The 20,830-nt window shown below is 35.5% G+C and overlaps 2 long non-coding RNA genes across 2 annotated transcripts; one reads left to right on the top strand and one right to left on the bottom strand.

Moving 5' to 3' along the window:
• Positions 1–1,399: 1,399 nt before the first annotated feature.
• Positions 1,400–4,058, bottom strand: LOC127875275 (uncharacterized). The gene is made up of 3 exons (XR_008047345.1): positions 3,997–4,058; positions 2,542–2,772; positions 1,400–1,851 (listed from the first exon to the last, which is right to left on the bottom strand). It is a non-coding gene; the product is annotated as an uncharacterized LOC127875275 (long non-coding RNA).
• A 12,290-nt stretch (positions 4,059–16,348) lies between these two features.
• Positions 16,349–20,830, top strand: LOC127874679 (uncharacterized). The gene is made up of 4 exons (XR_008047046.1): positions 16,349–16,627; positions 18,324–18,379; positions 19,044–19,107; positions 19,721–20,830. It is a non-coding gene; the product is annotated as an uncharacterized LOC127874679 (long non-coding RNA).

The following is a 20,830-nucleotide window of genomic DNA, read 5'->3' on the forward strand; positions in this document are numbered from 1 at the left end:
CTCGGCTCAAATTGACTTTGGGTCCGATAGGGTCAAAAACTAGCTTATAATGTTGAATAAAATTAAACCTTATAAATAATTAAACAGCATCAACTTTTAATTAGTCACAATCACATTAAGTCTCAATGTATATTCGTGTCCTTATAAGAGCCAAGTAAAAAAAATCAATATGTTTTATACAACCTAGGCTCATGTGACCCTCTTACTGTTTTCATAGAACAGTCGATGACTCCTATAATCGCATTTGAACTATACCGGAATTAATTGAAGTTGTTTTATTAACATGAAACTTGCATAAAAAGCCGTCATGCATATACGCATTTCAACAGGTAGGAATCGACATCTCGCCTGGACGATGATCGCTCCGCCCACTTAGTCACATAGCTCAGCGGTTAGAAAACCTAGACAAACTTACACGAAAGTTATGGAAGGGAATATCCGCCAGTCCATGCATGATGTTAAATGACATTCTCATTTTAACTACTGTCATATGCTTTCTGATACATGGTCTTTGCATTTTGCCTAGTTACATTTACTTTGCAAACATTTTATCTCAATGTCGCATGTTGATAAGTTTATAATTACTTCATATATATCTTTACTTCGTGTGTGTTATTGACAACTGCAGTTGAACTTTTGGAACTTGTATTAATGCTTATTCTAACGGCGTTCTTTGTTTAACTATGTGCATTTGGCTATTTTGCTACTAAATTTTACAATCTGTTAATATCTTTGTGGATCAATATTACTTCTTAAGTCGATTGCTAAAGCGTCTTTGATTTAGAATTAGTCTTCGGTTTTGCATACACCGCCATTATAAATAGTTCACAATCCGAAAGGGGAACCAGTATTAAAAAACCTAATTCCAGCGCAAATTGCAGCGTAAATTACTATTGCCGGGAGATCACTCTTAACATCAAAATCAAAATATCCGGTATCAACCGTGATACATCGACTATTTCTGGAATCCTTCGTAAAAAGCGGTGATAGAGTAAAATAATGAATATTGAAAGGAAATAAATACAATTGACCCTTGCTCTGGGAAAATGGGGTTTAATGCATGTTCCTAAAGTGTTGTCGCAGGTTAACTTGTACGGTCCGCACAGGCTAATCAGGGAAGACACTTTCTGGTTTTATGAGATTTTTCGTTCAAAGAAAGCATTTTGAAAAAGAAAATCCAGTCTAGGCCGAAAGTGTTGTCCCAGATAAGCATGTGTGGACCACATAAGCTTATCTGGGACGACACTTCACACACATGCATAAAGATAATTTCGCCAGAATACATGTATCAGGTCTACCTAACCTAAGCTGTTCACTGCAAACAAATTATAACTAATGTCTAAATGTGAGCACAACAAAATAGAAAGGCAAGACATTTTTACTAAAAAACTACACCATTGAAATCTAGCAAGAACATATCTGATTACCAATCTACAAGATGTGTAAAAAGATGCTTGTAAAATCATTGCAAGATAAGTAAAATAATGTGAAATAAATCAATTTCTCTAATATTATGTTGAGCTAAAGCATGCCAAATGCTCAAATGGCAAACAACAAATTGCTGCATGATTGATATATGTTCCAGCAGAATATTTCTTATTAAGAATGGCCTTATTTTTTTCTAAATCTTAATGAAATAACACTTTAGATATTGGATACAGAGTAGCCAAAATTCTTAGCAATAAAACACATAACACACTCTATTATCATTATCAGAACATTAAGACTGGTCCCTGAAGGTTTTTCTTAAGCTGCTTGTAGCTCCAGTTAATTTGATTCACCTTTGTGCTGGTGTCTCTCCCTGGTAACGTCTAGCTCCTTCAACAGGTGGTCTTAGTTGTAACCAGGAACCTGCATTTACAGTAGGGAAGTGAATGCAACACATTTGTCTTGTTAAGGTTGAAATCATTTAATATTTAGCTTGATTTATGCAAGAGCTTAGGCCTTATTAAGAAACGTGAAGTGTATGCAATTGTATAACTGATAACTTATTATAGCTATTTACCTTGAATTTTACGGGCAAAAAAAACTTTTAAATTCTATTACTGATACCAGCAGAGTTACCGGTATAACCTGTGCAGTTTGAATCTGACTCAACTTGATACACATGTTAATTTGTATACAGTACTTAAGTGCCGTGTTGTGGAATCTGATTATCTGTATTGCAGCGATGTCTTTGCGAAATTGGAAAAAGGACGGGTACACTTGCGAATTATTTTTTTTCATTCAAAAGTGTTTGAAATATCCTAAACTATGGAACTCATTCCATAAACCTTTTTAGAGTTAGCTGCTAAAAGCATTTTTTCCTAATCATTAATTATGTAGGGAGTTTCAAGAACAAATTGAAAGTACAGGAAGGTCTTGTAAACAATAATTAGGAAGTATTCAATAATAAATGACTTCTATAAGTTTGCACAGTAAAATAAGTTGCATATGCATGAATATTATGAAACAATAGAAATCTTTAGATTGAAAAAGAATTAGTTTGGTATAGACTGTAGTTCCAAAATATCTAGCATATGCCTCTTTAGTGATGCCTACCTGATTACACCTGGGAGTAATAGTCCAGTGCTGACACTGCCACAGTTCCTGTATTTGCATGTCCATGCCTCCTTCTTTTACTGTCGGGTGCAAATTGCCTTTGCAGCACTAGTGCTACTGACAGAGGTTACTGGTGCAAGTGCTGGTATTGTGTACTCCTGTCACATGTGTTGATATTCAACAAATCTGCTGCCTTTAAAAGAGCAGCTGCTCTTTGCTGTTGGCTCATATCTGCAAATGTATTCATGTACATTATTTTTTATTTATAAAAACAAGTCACCATTATGTAGTATAATCATAGAATCGAGAGATAATAACTGTTACGTAGTCAGATATTACACTTGCTGATCTAAGTTTCTATACATTTTTCACAGAAATATGATCTTATCTGCTTTGATCATCTAAGTACCATCCTTATGGGAAATCTTCAACCCACCCCCCATTATCCTACACGTACTAACATCTTGATGTGTTTGTTTGTATGGTGTTTTTGCCTGTGTATTTAACTTACATTAAGGCAAAGATTCACTTAATAATGCTTCCTGGGTTTCACCAGTACTAGGCTAGGGCTCTGCAGTCTCGCCAGAAGAAACTCCCATGAAAAAAAATCAGCACCGCACGTGAGGATCGAACCCAGGTACCCTGAGTTACAAACCGAAAACATTATCTGGGTCACTGAGCTACACATTTTTGATGCAAAGAAAAATAAGATCGATCTACCATTTAAGTCTATACAAGAAACATCTTCATTAAATATGTCTGTTTGAAGAAACCTGTTAGATAACTGTTCAACACATACTGTGATCAACTCAAACCCATTTTGGTCAACTTATAACTGTTTTTGGTCAACTGGTACCTATCCAAAGTCATCTCGTACCCAATACACAGAAACAGGTGTAAGATGGTCAACATATATTGATAATAGTATAAAACAGTATCCGAAATATAAATATTTAATATGAAAAAGAGAAACCATTAATTTCCAGAAAACATAATTATTTTTGTTCGTAAATGAGGTAACTATGCATACTTATTTTCTCACATTGCTTTCCATTTTAATTAGCTCTTTGTATGAATTTCCATGTCGTATTGGGGATAAACTAGTAAAAAACAATTAAAAAGAATCATTTGAATAAGATACAATTTTATCAACCTAGGTATCAACCGATTTGATTAGATAAATGACAGTGTTACGAAGATATGCGATGAAAACAGAATGAAATTAATAGTTAATTTCAAACAAGCCAACAGTTAGACGTTTTGATCATCGTAACCCACATTCGTTACAACAATACTATGGGACGTTGACGTGTTTACAAATGAAAACAAGATTACGTTCATTAACTTCAAATAGAACTTAATCACAAACCAAATGACAACTCAACGTTCGAAATGGGGATTACAATCGTATGCAATTTACCTAATAAACAAGTACACTAAACAAGTAACCTTTACCTGAATAAGAACAGTGGAAAATACGTTCGAAACGACGCGGTAGAGTAATTCATCTGGTAGATATATAATACAACACCGTTCTAAAAATTAACCTTTTACGAAAACTACCGTAAACGACCGACAACTCTGGTTCTCCGTCGTTTATGAATTCAGTATTTCTAATGCATTCGTCTTAATGCATTCGGCATTCGGCTTACTTCATGTGAGCTGCTGCCTTGTGCTTATTCATTTCGCTTAGTAGAACTTACAAAAGATGCCATTTTCTAGCAATACTTAGTATTGAAATGATAATATTTCAGCCACATGAACAATTTAACAGAAATAATTCATTTGTCATTTACTCGACAGAATACATGATTAACATACATCTAGTAAACATTAAAAAGTAGTATGCAAGCAATATTTCACTAACTGATAGAAACAAGCATAAAGACGTAAGGAAGACGCAATTATTTTGTAACAAATAAAATAAAGCAAAATGCAATTGTAATTTAGCAGTATGCAATTGTCATTTAGCAGTATGCAATTGTCAATTAGCAATATGTAATTGTCATTTGTCAACATGAATGGACTGGCGGATATTCCCTTCCATAGAAAGTGGCTTCTTTGCCTATAGATTGCCTATAGATAACGCGATATTCCGGATGAGTTTTATAGACTTTTTTAACCCCCAATAACACTGGTAAAAGGGGGTTGTTTCATATACATGTATGTATTATGCAAATGCAAACAAAATTAATTTATAAAGAACATTAGCTATGTGTAACGGGTATTTCGGTACTTAAAACACGCTCCCAAACGCTTTCGCGCTTACCGAAATATAACCTGTTACTACGTTTAATGGTGGTAAAAGTAATAAATTAACGCCTCTACACTGGTATTTACCCATGTTATTTAAGAAGATTCAAACGAAACATTTTATCCACATGTATTCGACACGAAAAGCGCGTTATAACTGGTATTTTATGGAACGCCAATGCTGCCTTCTGATGGCACTGGTCTTTATGTTCTGTGTATTTACTAAGTTGTTTTGTGTAAACTACATTTTGATCTGTAGAAACATCATCTCGTTCTGTACATTTTTCATTATGCTATGTGCATTTGCAATATCGGTTTGTACTAACGACATTTTGTTAGGTGCATACATCATTTCGTTCTGTGCATTCGTCATTATGTAGTTGGCATTTACCAACCCGTTTTGTACTAACGAAAATTTGTTAGGTGCATACATCATTTCGTTGTGTGCATTTGTCATTATGTTGTGTGCATTTACTAACTCGTTCTGTATTAACGCATTTCATTGAGTGCATACATTATTTCGTTGTGTGCATTTGTCATTATGTTGTGTGCATTTGTCAGTCATTATGTTGTGTGCATTTGTCATTATGTTGTGTGCATATCTTATTATGTTGTGTGCATTTGTCATTATGTTGTGTGCATTTGCCATTATGTTGCGTGCATTTGTCATTATGTCGTGTGCATTTGTCAATATGTTGTGTGCATTTGTCATTATGTTGTTTGCATTTGACATTATGTTGTGTGCATTTGTCATTATGTTGTGTGCATTTGTTATTATGTTGTGTGCATTTGTCATTATGTTGTCTGCACTTGTCATTATGTTGTGTGCATTTTTCATCATGTTATGTGCATTTAGTAACTTGTTCTGTACTAACGACAGTTCGTTCTGTGAGTTTGTCATTGTGTTATGTGCATGTACTAATTCGTTCTGTACAAAATACATTATGTTTTGTGCATACATCATTTCATTATGTACCAACTTCGTTATCATGTTCGGATACATTACACTTGGCAATAAAAGAGATAACACCGGTGCGAAAAAAATGCGGAAAATGTAACCACGTTGGAAGGCGCTCTCGCAGCTGTTGGACTTAGCGCCATTTTACCGAGATTTATAAGCGAAAATATTGATTTCAAGATAATGAACTAAATGTCTGATCGTAAATTTAGTAGAATCGGAGTGGAGACCGTTGGGGATCGCTTATGTTTGCGAAAATAGCGCCTGATGGTAGTGATACAGTTCATACAAGCCACAGAAGCACGCCAGCACCATCAGCAACAGGTAATTTTAATGAAGATAAATTTTACGAAGAAAATTTAAAAGCGGTGTTAAAAAGTTGTTTTTTTTTCAATAATTATAATATCTCAAGATCAAATTTGAAATATCTTCGTATAATTTATATTGATTACAATTACCTGTTGCTGATATATCTGGCGTGCTACTGTGGCTTGTATTAACTGTATCACTACCATCAGTTGCTATTTGTCGCAACCTTAAAGGGGCCGTCCAACAGATTTTGGCATGTATTGAAGCATGTCATTAAGGCCCGGTCACACCGCCAGAACTTTGCTGGAGCGTTCCTTGAACGGTATGAAGAGGGGCCGAATTTTGGCAACGCTCGTCACCGCGCACAAAATGGGGAAAACAATCGACAACACGGGCGTTGCCAAAGCGGTGCACCGCTGAAGCCAGCGTTGGTTTAGCGTTGGTTTAACGGTATCGAGCGGTAGCGAGCTTTGGTTTAGCGATGACGCGAGCGTTGATAGAGCGGCGTTCTTCGCATGCGCGCGTCGGCTCGGCGGGAGTTTAAAGTTGGTATAGCGGCAAACCGCTTCTGACTACGGAACTAAACGGATCGCTTTGATAGACGTTCTGATAATTTTTGATAGAAGTCAATAGTTGAAGTTCATCATGCCACGTAGACAAAAGAAGTGAAAAGCTGGAGATGGAGAGGCAGCATTCTGTAGAACTCTGAGCCAGAGTTAGGAGGAGCTTTACAGGCCACGTGCTTGCCATCAATGGCACCAAGTGTGTGGGGAAACTTCCATCTCTGGTACCATTTGTCAGCCAGGTCTCTCCATCCTTGTTCAGTTGTTTGGCAAAACAACAATTCATCTGTGTACTCCTCAATGATGACCTTTACCACTTCTCTAACTACCACCGTGATGGTGTTGTGGGGAACCCTCCAGGCGTATTGCATGTTTCAGTAGGTGTTACCAGAGGCCAGGTGCCGTAGGGTGATTGCCACTTTGAGACCAGGTTTCAGGCTTGGTCGGTAATTGGTGTCTTGTTTGGTCAATCGGGGGGTCAGCCTCTGTACAACTTCATCAAACATGGCTGGTGGCATCCTCCTAAAGTGATGGAAGGCTCGTGGATCCTCATTCCTCAGCTCCACCATCAGCTTGTTATACAGTCCATATTCAGACCTTCTCAGTATCCACTTTCTGACCCACACAACTCTGTCTCTCCTTCTTCTCTCTCTTCTCCTTCTGTCAACAGCTTATTGCAATCTGAGGAGGTTCTGATTCTGCTGCTGGACTAGTTCACCAATCACAAGTCTCACATCATCCATGGTAGAACACTTTTACTGTAACTGAGCAAATTAAAATGAGGTCTGCACTCAACGTTAGCTCGATTTTAAATGGACTCCTGACTCATTTCTCCCCGTATTTATAGCCAAATTCTGGTCCCGCTCCAACACCTCAATACCAACGCCAGACCAAAGTTCATCACTGCAATGGATCGCTACTTCAACGCCCGACACCGTTCCTGCAATTCCGTGTCCGTTTGAAAAACGCTTACAACCGCTCCACCAAAGTTTGTACAACGTTTAATCACCGCCCGGGCAAAGCTTGCGAAGCAGCGGTTGTCCAGCATTCAAGATTTCTGCGTTGGCCTTGCGGACCAAAACGTCCACAAACTTGCGTCCAGCGGTGCCAAACTTTGACTGTGGTAGAACGGTGGTGAACTTTGTCAGAGCGAAAAATTGCCCACTCCTCACCGCTCGCAATATTTTGTGCAGCTCAAAACTTTCTGAGCGGTAGGAGGAACCATCAGCGGTGACCGAGCGTATACGGCGTTGCTTTTACGGTGGCCAACTTCTGTTTAACGGTCGTGAACGGTAGCGAGCGGTGATGATTGTTTTTCACCGCTACAGGAACGCTCAAGCAAAGTTCTGGCGGTGTGACCGGGCCTTTAAATGCTTTATATTGATAAATTTAAACATTTGACTCAAAATTCTCCATTAAAAAAACAAGCATACAATTTTAAAAAAGGAAAAAAGTAACCTTCAACACGGCTCGAACAACTGACCCCTGGAGTCCTGGAGTAAAAAGTCTCCCGCCTAGACCACTCGACCATCCATGCTCATGCTTAGGGCGGATGTATTTTTACCTATATAAGCAATCCTCGAAGTTTCCCAAAATATAACTACAACAACAGAACTTTTCAAATTATTCAATCGTTTCGCGTCGCACGTGGCTTTATAATTTTCAGGTTTTCAAATCGTCAAAAGATGCATATAATGGATATTTAAGAGCATGGTAAATGGTCAGTATTACTTTTTCCTCAAAAATATCATAACAAAAACGAAAATTTGCGAATCTGAAACAACTTTTTTTAATTTTGTCAATTTACCAATCAGTTGGACGGCCCCTTTAAGCGATCCCCAATCGTCTCCACTCCGATTCTACTAAATTCACGATCAGACATTTTTTCATCATCTTAAAATCAATCGTTTCGCTTATCAATCTCGGTAAAATGGCGCTAAGGCCAACAGCTCCGAGAGCGCCTTCCAGGTCTTAATATACTAAATAGTGGCCCCATATAATTCAATGTAAAAGTGACAACTTTAAGCGAAAATAAATGCAACATTTTGCACATAGAGACCCCCATAACCAAACCTTGTCTTAAAGGCCATTCTAAGCGGAATCAATTTATGCAATAAGAAGATATTCATGTTCAAACCAAGAAAGAACTTTACACGAATCAAAATCGACTGTTTTTGCAACTTTTTTTCGGCCGTTTCTTAGTGGAATATAACCTTTGTCAGTGCAATGCTTTACTATAGTCTTCAAGTTTATCATATTTCAGGGATTCAGTATCTCCGAAAGATAAAACCCGAACAATTGTTTGAAGTGTAAAACATGCCTTCCTGTAAACTATTATATTTATTAAGAGAGTACAGCCCTACATGAAATGATTATTTAGTATACTCAACCTGGTTACATTTTCCGCATTTTTTTCGCACCGATGTTAGCTATTTTATTGCCCAGTGTAATGTATCCGAACATGATAACGACGTTGGCGCATAACGAAATGATGTATGCACAAAACATAATGTCGTTAGTACAGAACGAATAAGTAAATGCATATAACATAATGAAAATGCACAAAAGGAAATAATTACATGTTTGCAAAAAATATAATGTCGTTTGTACAGAACGAATTAGTAAATACACATAACAAATTGACAAATTTATGCACAGAACGAACTGTCGTTAGTACAGAATAAGTTACTAAATGCACATAACATAACGACAAATGCACAGAACATAATGACAAATGCACACAACATAATGACAAATGCACACAACATATTGACAAATGCACACAACATAATGACAAATGCACACAACATAATGACAAATGCACACAACATAATGACAAATGCACACAACATAATGACAAATGCACACGACATAATGACAAATGCACACAACATAATGACAAATGCACACAACATAATGACACATGCACACAACATAATGACACATGTACACAACATAATGACAAATGCACGCAACATAATGACACATGCACACAACGAAATGATGTATGCACTAAATGAAATGTCGTTAATACAGAACGAGTTAGTAAATGCACACAACATAATGACAAATGCACAGAACGAAATGATGTATGCACCTAACAAATTGTCGTTAGTACAAAACGGATTGGTAAATGCACACAACATAATGACGAATGCACAGAACGAAATGATGTATGCACCTAACAAAATGTCGTTAGTACAAACCGATATTGCAAATGCACATAGCATAATGAAAAATGTACAGAACAAAATGATGTTTCTACAGGACAAAATGTAGTTTACACAAAACAACTTAGTAAATGCACAGAAAATAACGACCAGTGGCATCAAAAGGCAGCATTGGCGTTCTATAGCATTTCGCTTAAGTTTTAAACGCTCTCTGACGCCGCGCGGGTACCAAACTCCCTCATGTTATTATGTATACGAGTTATATTAATAATATTAAACATTGCTTATGGAACATTTATCAATCATAACAATTGAACGTTAAAAAAAAAACAAAACGGTTGCATCGAAACGTTTATTATTAAAATAGTAACATAAAATAGTGTTCACTCTTTTCTGACATGAAAAGGGATGTATAACGTTGATTTCGTTTAGTTACGCAAATACCAATATTCCCTATAAGTTAACATATACACGTGCTATAATTTATACTTAATATTGCTAATATGACATTTCCAGTTTCTGAAATATATTAATTTTCTATCAGGGAGATTTTGGTAATATTGGTTATTCTACACATTGAAGCTTTCACTCGCACACGTAGTTTTGGTACCGGGTAAGGGCAGAACAAAGCTATGGCCCGTGAGTGGGAAGCCATTTCGCTAAAAATCCATGAATATAGTAACAATAAAATGAATATATAAATAATGCCATAGCTGTCATGTAACAATTGTAATTTTAGATTAAAAAATAATTTATGTTAAAATTAGTGTACATACGCGAAAGCGTAAATGTGTACTAGGACGTGCGAAAACATGTAGGGTTGACTCATGTGTGAGCATTTTTTCTTCCAAGTGTTTGTTTCTATACTAGTAAAACTAATGTCGATATATGTTTATGTGTTCACTACGTCAAAGATTTGCGAGTGTAATACCAAATTGTACCGCTCATATTCATTCGTCTATGATACAATTTTGTATGAACGCTAAAAGTATATTTTATATATGTACATATAGAGAATACTTGGTTGGTGCCGAGATGGAGAAAGTTTATCCGGTTAGGCTTAGAAAAAAGAAAATAGGGCGAGCTTTACCATGTGTTCGATTTATCCTGCTTTATGCCGTTGATACATTTTATCAAAGACAAATGATTAATTGACATAACAATGCAATTATTCTTGTCGGGCCTCCTACATGTACACAACATTTCTGACGACCGAATAACTACCGATTGTGTCACTTAAAATATAATTCCACTTTAAACTGTTCCTTTTAATACTTTCCCTATTAAAATTATGAGAAGAAATAAAAAACGAATCGAGAATGTGATATTTTTCTTGGTAAAAAATGAAAACAAAATGCAGCAGCAAAACAAAAACTAAATTGTATTTACCTTAATGACAACTTTAATCCATTGCTTATAACAATAAATTTACAACGATATACACATCCATTTTCTGTTCTTCCATCCCTTTGTCGAAATCCATTTTCTGTTTTCCCATCCCTATTATCGAAATGTATTTTAAACCACACTATTTTTTGATAGCGTTTGTATCGAATGCTAACCACTGTGACCAAAAACCCGATTTACGAAATCGTATTCCTGCCGTAGCGAATTATTTTATTCCTATCGAAGTTAACAATTATGAATGACAAACAAACAATCCGAAATACGTTCATGATTCGGTCGATGCTTTAAAAATATAAAAAAATACTGTTAAAACAACCATGATAAAATTGTTGTCCCTAAAATCCTGAGAGAAACTAGATAGTATGTTTCGTCTGAGAAATGACGTCACACTAGATACATCATAAATTGCGTAATCAAGTAAATGAAAATGATAAATACGGAAAACTGGTTCCGTAATATATTTTGAATAAGTAAAAAAATGATGATATATTATATAACGATAACATTCATGATCCGTCCTAATAAATTTCAAAGGTTAAATATTAGAACATGTTCATCGTCACAGCGTGCGTATGAATACATTACTTCCTGTTGACCGGAGGAAAATGTATTCGACCCTGCTTTATTAGGTCAATGTTTGCCACCGAGGCATGATACAACATGAATCATTACTTACATTGTGCAATGGTATATTCCAGTAGAAGAGGTACACTATTTTGGACAGGTCGCAGCGCTCAACGACTGTTTTAATCTAAGAAAGCACTACTCTGAAGTCTTCGTGAGCGTTGATTTAGACGAATATAATTATCCCGATAAACAATGGCAGAACCGTCGTCTGATACAGTCGCACATTCTTAAGACATATCGTTCGTACAGTTACCAAAAGTGACACATACGAAATATTCGTCGGGTATGCATGGGAGACTTTAAGGCGTCATTAAGGGACTGAAAATGGAATCTGCAAATTATACACGCTTCTGACTTGGGTTTAATTGTTTTGATGCACATTTGAACCCATTTGAGTGTTCTCACTCATTTGAGAGGCGATGCATGTAAGTGTTGCCAGCTTGCACAAATACAATAACACATGATATACCTTCACGGGCTAGCATAACTTAAGTGTTTCAATCATGACCTTGAGTGTCACATCAATCCTAACTTTAAAATATTGTTAAATATAGCTGCAGTGTCCAGCTATTTGATATACATTGATAACATTTAAACATTGAGTGTACTGTATATTTTGATTTTATTCAATACATATTAAACAGTATTCATTCACATATAACACATTATAATTCACATAGTGCATTACACATTTAAATTAATATATATTAGTTGCACGTAGAACATAATTTGACGGCCTTACCATACATTAAATATTTCCCAATGAACATCCCGATTAATGTTTTCAATGCATAAATATCAATACAAAATAAATGTCTTGTGCAGCAAATAATAGCGACGAGATAACCTGTTTATAATCACTTACTTTATACTATTACTATTTAATATTTTTTAATATAAGTTTAAAGATTTAAACTCGATATTATTTCGTATGTGATACCAGGCAAACGCTGTGCAACACGTAATCCACTACAAGAAGAATACCAGATATACCATAAACCACTCCCCGTTTAATTTTCAGTTCTGTGCGTAACGGAGTATTGCATAAAACGTATGTCTTAACATAACGCACCGCACGAAACAGGTATATGTGTGGTTTGTTTATGCATATGTTTGTCACGTGAGTGATGGCCACTCAGGCGGACATAGGCGGGAATGTGTACGTGGTTTTCATTGTTTGGTCAGTTCTACGCTAGACTTCGATCAGTAAACTTGTGTTCGTGTACAAAGTCTACATCGTGCACTCAAAATTGACTAACACATTAGTTTTGTTATATAATTTTTCTGATGAAAAGTTGAAGTCGACATTAGCAGAACATAGGGCATCGATGCTACAAGATTTGGAAGGCATCATGGAAAAAATAAGTGCTATATCAAACTTTAATATGTAAAATCCGTTAAATTGATTCTTGAGCATAGTATCGAGTGTTACGAATCAGTAACGAAGTAGAAACGATGTATATTTCAAGCAAAATTAATTTATCACTAGAAAAAGTCGATCAATTTACAACTATAAATATTGATGAAACGTGACCGACAACTCGCGGAATGTCATCATTGAAAGAAAGCTTATGTCGAACTTACTGGAAAATATTTTGCTATTCTTTATGTTGTTTGATCACATGCTATACCTTGTTTTCAATGTAATACAGACATTACGTACTTTTTTTATAGTACACATGTGTAATACAACATTTCTAAGGGTTTTCATTGGCTACAGAATCAGTAACTAACCAATCGCATGGCTTTATTATGGTAAAATGACGTCGTCAACATTAAATGACGTCACGATAGTAAACAACTTTTAGATCTATCAGCACTTGCTAAGTCAATTAAGATGTATTTTATTTAGTTTGAAAGCATGTGATAAAAAAAATCTGACACTCGTTGTCATATCATACCATATTTTATTAAACTCGTCCAGGAAATTCGTTAGTAAACTCACCAAAGGCTCGCTTACTAACAAAATTCTTGAACTCGTTTAATAAAATATGGTATGATATGACAACCAATGTCAGATCCTATATGTATACATAAAATATGTATATGCTTAACTGTTTAACGAGTCTGATGACATTAAGTTATTTGCAGCAAAAATGCAAGCAGAGGCGATGGCAAATGAAACGGCGAAAGCATACAAAGTCACGCGGAGCGCGTAACGGGCCATGCCGGAAGCCGACAGCTTCATATAACATCGCAACCCTCGTGGATAACTCGATAACCATTGATACACACAGGACTTTGTTTCGTATGTGGCGAACCGGGTCGTCGGAAAGGAGCAGCTGAATGTTTAGGAAACAGCTCGAACAATTAAATAAGTTGTTTACATATAGAACCCCGTTATCACCAAAATCTAAAAGTCGAACTTAATCAAAAGGATCCTAGTATAGTTCGCCGGTAAGTTGACGGAAGGCCCACCCGTCAAGAAGAAAAGGCTAATGATAGTAAGTTTATTTTCGATTTAGTAAATTGCGGTTATAAGTTTACTTTTTCCATTGGAAAACGGTAACGTACAGAAAGATTTGTACGTCGCAATTGATCAAAAGGATCTTAGTAAACAACTGGATCGAAATGATCATAGTATAGAAATTGATACCGGAAGTTCGCCGGCAAAGAGACTGAAGGCTCAGATGGCCAAGCTGCAGGAAGCTACAGATAGTAAATACATTTTAGATGTAGTAAATTACCGTTATACGTTTCGTCGGAAAACGGTCACGTACAGAACAAGTAGAAATGGATCAAACGTATCCTAGTATAGAAATGGTTCAAAAGACTATAAGTATAGAAATAGAACCAAAAAGATCTGAGTACAGAAAGTGATACCTGTCCGGATGTTTGTCGGTAAGTAGACTAAAAACCCATGTGGCATTCAACATGTTGATAAAACAACAGTCGTATTTAATAAGCATGGGAAGCCTCGATTTATTTGAGATTTTGTTTCTACGTTCGATATTAAAGGAGAGTATCATTACATTGATACATTCATATACCATAGATTATGTTTAGGATTTTGATTTTAGCTAACAAGAGATTAGCATGCAGCGTTATGTTTTTTATTAGCTTCTATTCTGCAGTGAAACAGTCGATCACATATTTACTAAAACTCGGTAAAGCTAAAGAGTAATAGTATCAATCCTTACGTCAAAAGACTTAAAATTGTTATGCTTTTGGAATACATGACGATGTTCAATAGGAAAAAGCATTATATGCAATGACTCGATGAGTTTGTATGTGAATTGGTCGATATTGGCCCGGAAAGTGGACTTAGAGCCCAGTAGATTGCTCCCGGAAGTGAGCAAAACGTGTTTGCTTAGGCCCCCGGAAGTGGACATAGATTCCGTAACATGCCTTTCGGAATTGAGCAAAACAGGTATGATTTGGTCCCCGGAAGTGGACAAAGACTCCATTACACGGCTCCCGCAATTAAGCCATGGCGTATATGGTAAGTCCGCGGAAGAGGGCATTTACGATATTTGACGGTTGTAAGAGATGAGTCATAGATTATATCGTAAGTCGGCGGAGGGTGACGAATTTAATATTTTTTATATAAAAGTTGATGATAATGCGGTTAAAGATGTAGAAGTAATTGGCATCTGGTCCTATAGACTAGCAGCTCCACTTCGCGAGAAGCGGAAGCAGTTAACATAATAGTTACACTTTTTGAAATGCTTTACAAAATTCGTACATAAAAATGTAATAAGACAATAACAATGTAAAATACATATTACTGAATGGAAGTCGAAAACATGATATTAATTAAAAAGCTTTAGATTTAAATATGTTTTGTGATTAAAATAATATACCAATATGTCCGGAATGGATTCCAAGAGAAAACAATGAAAAGAGCGACTATTAAATGAGATGGTTCGATTCAGATTACTGGCAGATAAAGCCATATTATTTTATAGCATTAGATACCACACGGGTTAAACATTCAGTTGATAGATTCACATTGCATTCAAATAATAAATGCAGAAGATTTAATTTCCGATGGTGAGTTCCAAGAACAGAGGCAGTGGATGCCTTATTTCAATATTGGGGAAATTTATAGACTGGTTAGTTCCGCAACCTAGGTAGGTTCGGAACTGCATCGCTAAGATGATGTCGGAGAAAGCAAAATGCTCGTTGTACTATTATGCGTCTCTTTTCATCTAGTGTTCACAAAGTGCTTACAATACATAATCGATATATGAAATCATTGATTGATTGCATGTAATTGAAGAGACTTGTTGCAATGCATTACGTTAAGCATAAATGAAATCTTTAAAAACTATATGCCTAATTTCACTAAGCTATAATTTCCATGAACACAAACATACAATTAGACGGATACTATTCACATTTATATAATATAAAATGTAGACAATACTTATACAATATCGATGGAATATGAACTTATAGCAAACAATCCGATAACCAGAGTTAATTATTTATGTGCAGGATGCGTTATCATGATTAAATTCTAGATCATACGGAATACCATGTAAATAGATTACTGACTACAGTAATTGCCGTTATAGTCCAGTCAATCTGTAATTGTACCCACAACTAATTGCAACAGAAATAATTTTTCGATAATATTGTAGATAAATATCACCTCTTCAACATATCAAAAGTCTAGCAAAGTCTAGGCCAGGGCAAACTACCGAAAAATGACTTTTAATATGACAGATTTTCATGGCCCTAAATTACCACCGTAGAAGATAAAATGATCAGATGCACGGTATACAAGCGTTCGCGCGATATGATGTGATCGTCTGCTTTTGATGAAAGATCCTAGATTTAAGTCATTTTTGGAGGTAAGTTAAGATGTCTTTGTTGAATAATATTCTTTTCATCTTGGAAATTAATGTTTTTCTCCTAACAAATGCGTCAGTCATAGAAGGTTGCCTACGTAATAGACTACGTACCACTTTGTAATTAGTTTTCGTGGATGATGCAGGAACTTATAGTTTTCTTCAAATATGCAATAAAGTCAGCAGCAAACACATTTTACACAAATATACATATGTAGGCATCTAAGGAATGCTTTAAACACACAAACAAATATGAAAGAGAAAAGATCGAGATTTTAATATTTTTTTAAACTACGGAAGGCCATTTGCACCATAACGTTTTTGTTGTGGCCATTTGTACCATAACGTTTTCGTATTACTTCTTTTTCCCTATAACTTCTATCTATCTATATATACTGCTAGTCGCCAACAATAAGCATTACAAGCAGGTGCGTGTCAGTGCTTGGAAATTAAGGAAGAAGTGTATAGGAGATAAAAGTAATACATAATGTATTTGTGAGACATAGAAACAAAGGTGATAGTGTTAGTTAAAAGAAGGAATATACAGATAAAAGGTTAAAAACAGCCAACCTGCTTAGAAACTGTGGTCTAGTTTGGTCACCCCCAGCCTAAACTGGTCCAGGGTAGGTGCCTGTACAATATTGGCTGGTAGAGAGTTCCATAGGACAATAGTGGCTGGTAGAAGGAGAATTTATAGTAGTTGCTTGGAGTAGGGATTTGTCTGAATGAAAGAGGGTGCAAATGTCTAGTGAGCCGGGTCGGAGGAGTGACATAGGGAGGCATTGGTACAGCAACCAGTCCGTGGACAATTTTATAGAACATCAGTAGCCGGGAGTCGTACCTTCTGTTCTCAAGTGAACGCCACCCTAATTTGTCTAGCATGTGTGTGACACTGTTGTGATATGAGTAATCATTTGTAACCCATCGAGCGGCCCTGCGTTGGACCATCTCGATCTTGTTTATGTTGTGTTGTGTGTGTGGGCTCCACACTGAGCTACTATACTCAAGTTGTGGGCGGACCAGGGTTTTGAAGGCAAATTCTCTAATGCGTGGGTGTTTTATGGGAATGTTTCGTTTGATGAAGTTTAGTGTTTGACTGGCTGTTGCAGTAACCTGGTTTATGTGTTTATTCCAGCTGAGGTCAGATGTGATGCTAACACCCAAGTATTTAGCATCACTAACTGTTTCTAGAATATGACCGTGGAGTGTGTAAGTGGATTTGTAGGGACGTTTTGACCTGGGGATGTTCATAACCGTACACTTGGAAGGATTAAATTCCATATCCCAAGTGTGTTCCCATTTTTGTAGCCGATCTAGATCTTCTTGCAGGGTATTTTGTTCAGTGGGATTGTTGACCGTGATGTAGACTTCTTAAGATATTCTACTGATTGAAACTGTTGAGAATGTTCTTACCTAATGTTAAAAAAGCTTTCAATTTTCCACATATTTGAATCATTTTAATGATTTCATGATGAATAATTATCATATATAAAATAGAAATAATAAGTTATGGTCTTAAATTTACAATTCTAAACTATAAACAAATATAATCCGAAATATTGAGTTAAGCTATACCGAAAATCTTTCATTTAGTATTATTACAACAGAAAATCAAAAGCTGTTTATAATAAATAAGTTGTTCTCTTACACACATATCAAACACTTATTTTCTTGAATACATGTGTTTGATTTATTACAGATGTTAGATCAACAATCAACGATGTCAAAGGTGTGGGTTTAGAATTTCAAAAAAAGGTATAAATATATATTCATTTAAAAGTGTTTTTATTAATGATTCATATGCCATGACAAAATGCTACAGGATAATGTAAATTTATATAAACAAAAGATAGTGTGTTAAAAAAAATCTGCCATACCATGTGAAGGTAAATAAGTACAGCTTTGATCAAACTTAAGTTTAATTTTTCCATTTCTGTTTTCTCTATTTTCTCAATATATGTTAAGTAACATTACAACTTAAAATCAACGAAAATTTCGTACAATATTTCGTAAAATAAACTTAACCAATTAAACGTCAGTGCTCCTTATGGCAATTGCCGATATTTCAACGCCAGATTTGGTCTGGTAAAATAGATGTTTGTAGATACAAAATGCTCGTTGTTTTTTCTATTTTAAATTCAAAGATATCTATTCATACGACACATGAACACTAACATGGTGTTCGTGTGTATTATGAATATATATTAAAATGGAGTTTATTGTGTCACAAATAAATAAAAACGAGCATCTTGTATCTACAAAAATCTATGTTATCATACCACATCTAGTGTTGAAATCGTGGCTATTGCTATAAGGAACACAGATTGTTTAGGTGTTAATTTTATTTTAAGAAAGACTTTACGTAATTTTGGTTGATTTTGAGCGTTATAGAGACTTTAATTTGTTTCATCTATTACAGATGCTAATATGGAACTGCCAAACAATCTGATCAGCACCAAACCTGCTGCAGCTGCATCGGAAAAGTAATAGCCATTTATTCTACACGCAATGCTAGTAAATACTCAACATTTACAGCTTGCAGTTGAAGGCAAAATTAAATAATAATTCATTTTTCAAAAGCATCAATGACAAACATATTAATAAATTAACCCCACAGTACAGTCAAACTATTAATGAGTGCAAAACAAAATTTTCTACAGGATTCATACTGGAACTGTGAACATTTGTACATAGTACAAAAATAACATTGCGTGAATATCCACTATTGTTATTTCTGAAAAAAAACAAAACACAATATTGCGTGAATATCGATAATTGTTGTTTCTTAACACTGCATCATCAATTCTTCATTCATTTTACCAAAATGTTTCTTGTTTCTTAAAAATAGCTTTTTTATAAACATAAAGTTCAACAATGCATTTACTTGCATTCTGAAATACACAATATGTATGAAAACATAAACCCTTCATTCTATTAAACGCTTTTGAATGCATCTGCAGACGGCTTTAAAATCCATTGTGTCAAATGAAGAAATTGCTTGTTATGAGCAAATGCTCCTTTTGTCACAATTGGGAATGTCACAAAAGATTGTTCTGCCTAATGGTTGAAACAGCATGTATTCATATATTCTTTCAGCAATACCTTCCTGATATGATGTCAATCACTTGCAGATGACCAAGACCATGTTAAGTTACGCCAGAAGGAAGTGATAGCATAAATGCTGCCAGCGAAGTTCGCTTGGACAAGATTACTTCCATACCCGGACAGACCGTTCATACGTACATTGTCGGAAAGATTATTGTAACCCAATTCGAATCAAGCTATCCTTAAATAAAAAGCCAACAAAGACTGTATTATCTCCACCATTACGATCTAACACTGAACGATTTAACTTCAGTACAAATTGTCTATTTTGTGCTCAACGTGCCAAATTTGTTGGAAGAAAACGAGGCTATAATGTATACCCTGTTAGAACAGTTGAATTTAAAAAAAACATAGAACAAATATGTATCGATAGGGATGACAAACAGGGTTCAGATATTAAGAGCAGATTGGAAACAATACATGACTTAGCGGCTGCTGTTGCTATATACCATTAGTCATGCAGCGTAAATTTTAGGACAGGTAAAAATATACCACAGTCAGGCAATGAAAAAGGAAAGAAGTGTGGAAGACCAGTGAACATGGCACAGGAATTTGCTTTCCAGGAAATAGCAAAGTTCCTGATTGAAAATGATGACGAACAAATAACACTAAAAGACCTTGTTGACAAAATGGTAGAACTATGTGGAGAACTCTCCTATACATTAACTCATATGAAGAAGAGATTACTAGAGCATTTTGGGTCCTCTATTGTCATCACAGAATTAAATGGAAAGCAGAATGTAATCACATTTAGAAACACTGCATCATCAATTCTTCATTCATTTTACCAAAAGTCTAGTAGCGATTCTGATGCTTATAAAATTGAAATAATAAAAACAGCAGCACAACTATTGCTAACTGATATAAGGGATATTAAAGCAACAATAACAATGATTTAATAGTAACATGTATTTAATGGGTGGGTGGGGTAAGTTTACCCCTATAAATGCACTATTTACATGAGTAAATATGTTAAGAAACTTCATGATACACTTAGGTAATAGAAAAATAATACTGTTTTCATAACTGATGTATTACTGAATACTGTTTTTGTCGGGTGGTTTGCTCGAAATGTGTTGTTTGAATAGAAAATGGAAAATA

This window comes from Dreissena polymorpha, chromosome 3, assembly GCF_020536995.1.
Source record: "Dreissena polymorpha isolate Duluth1 chromosome 3, UMN_Dpol_1.0, whole genome shotgun sequence".
Taxonomy (NCBI): Eukaryota; Metazoa; Mollusca; class Bivalvia; order Myida; family Dreissenidae; genus Dreissena; species Dreissena polymorpha.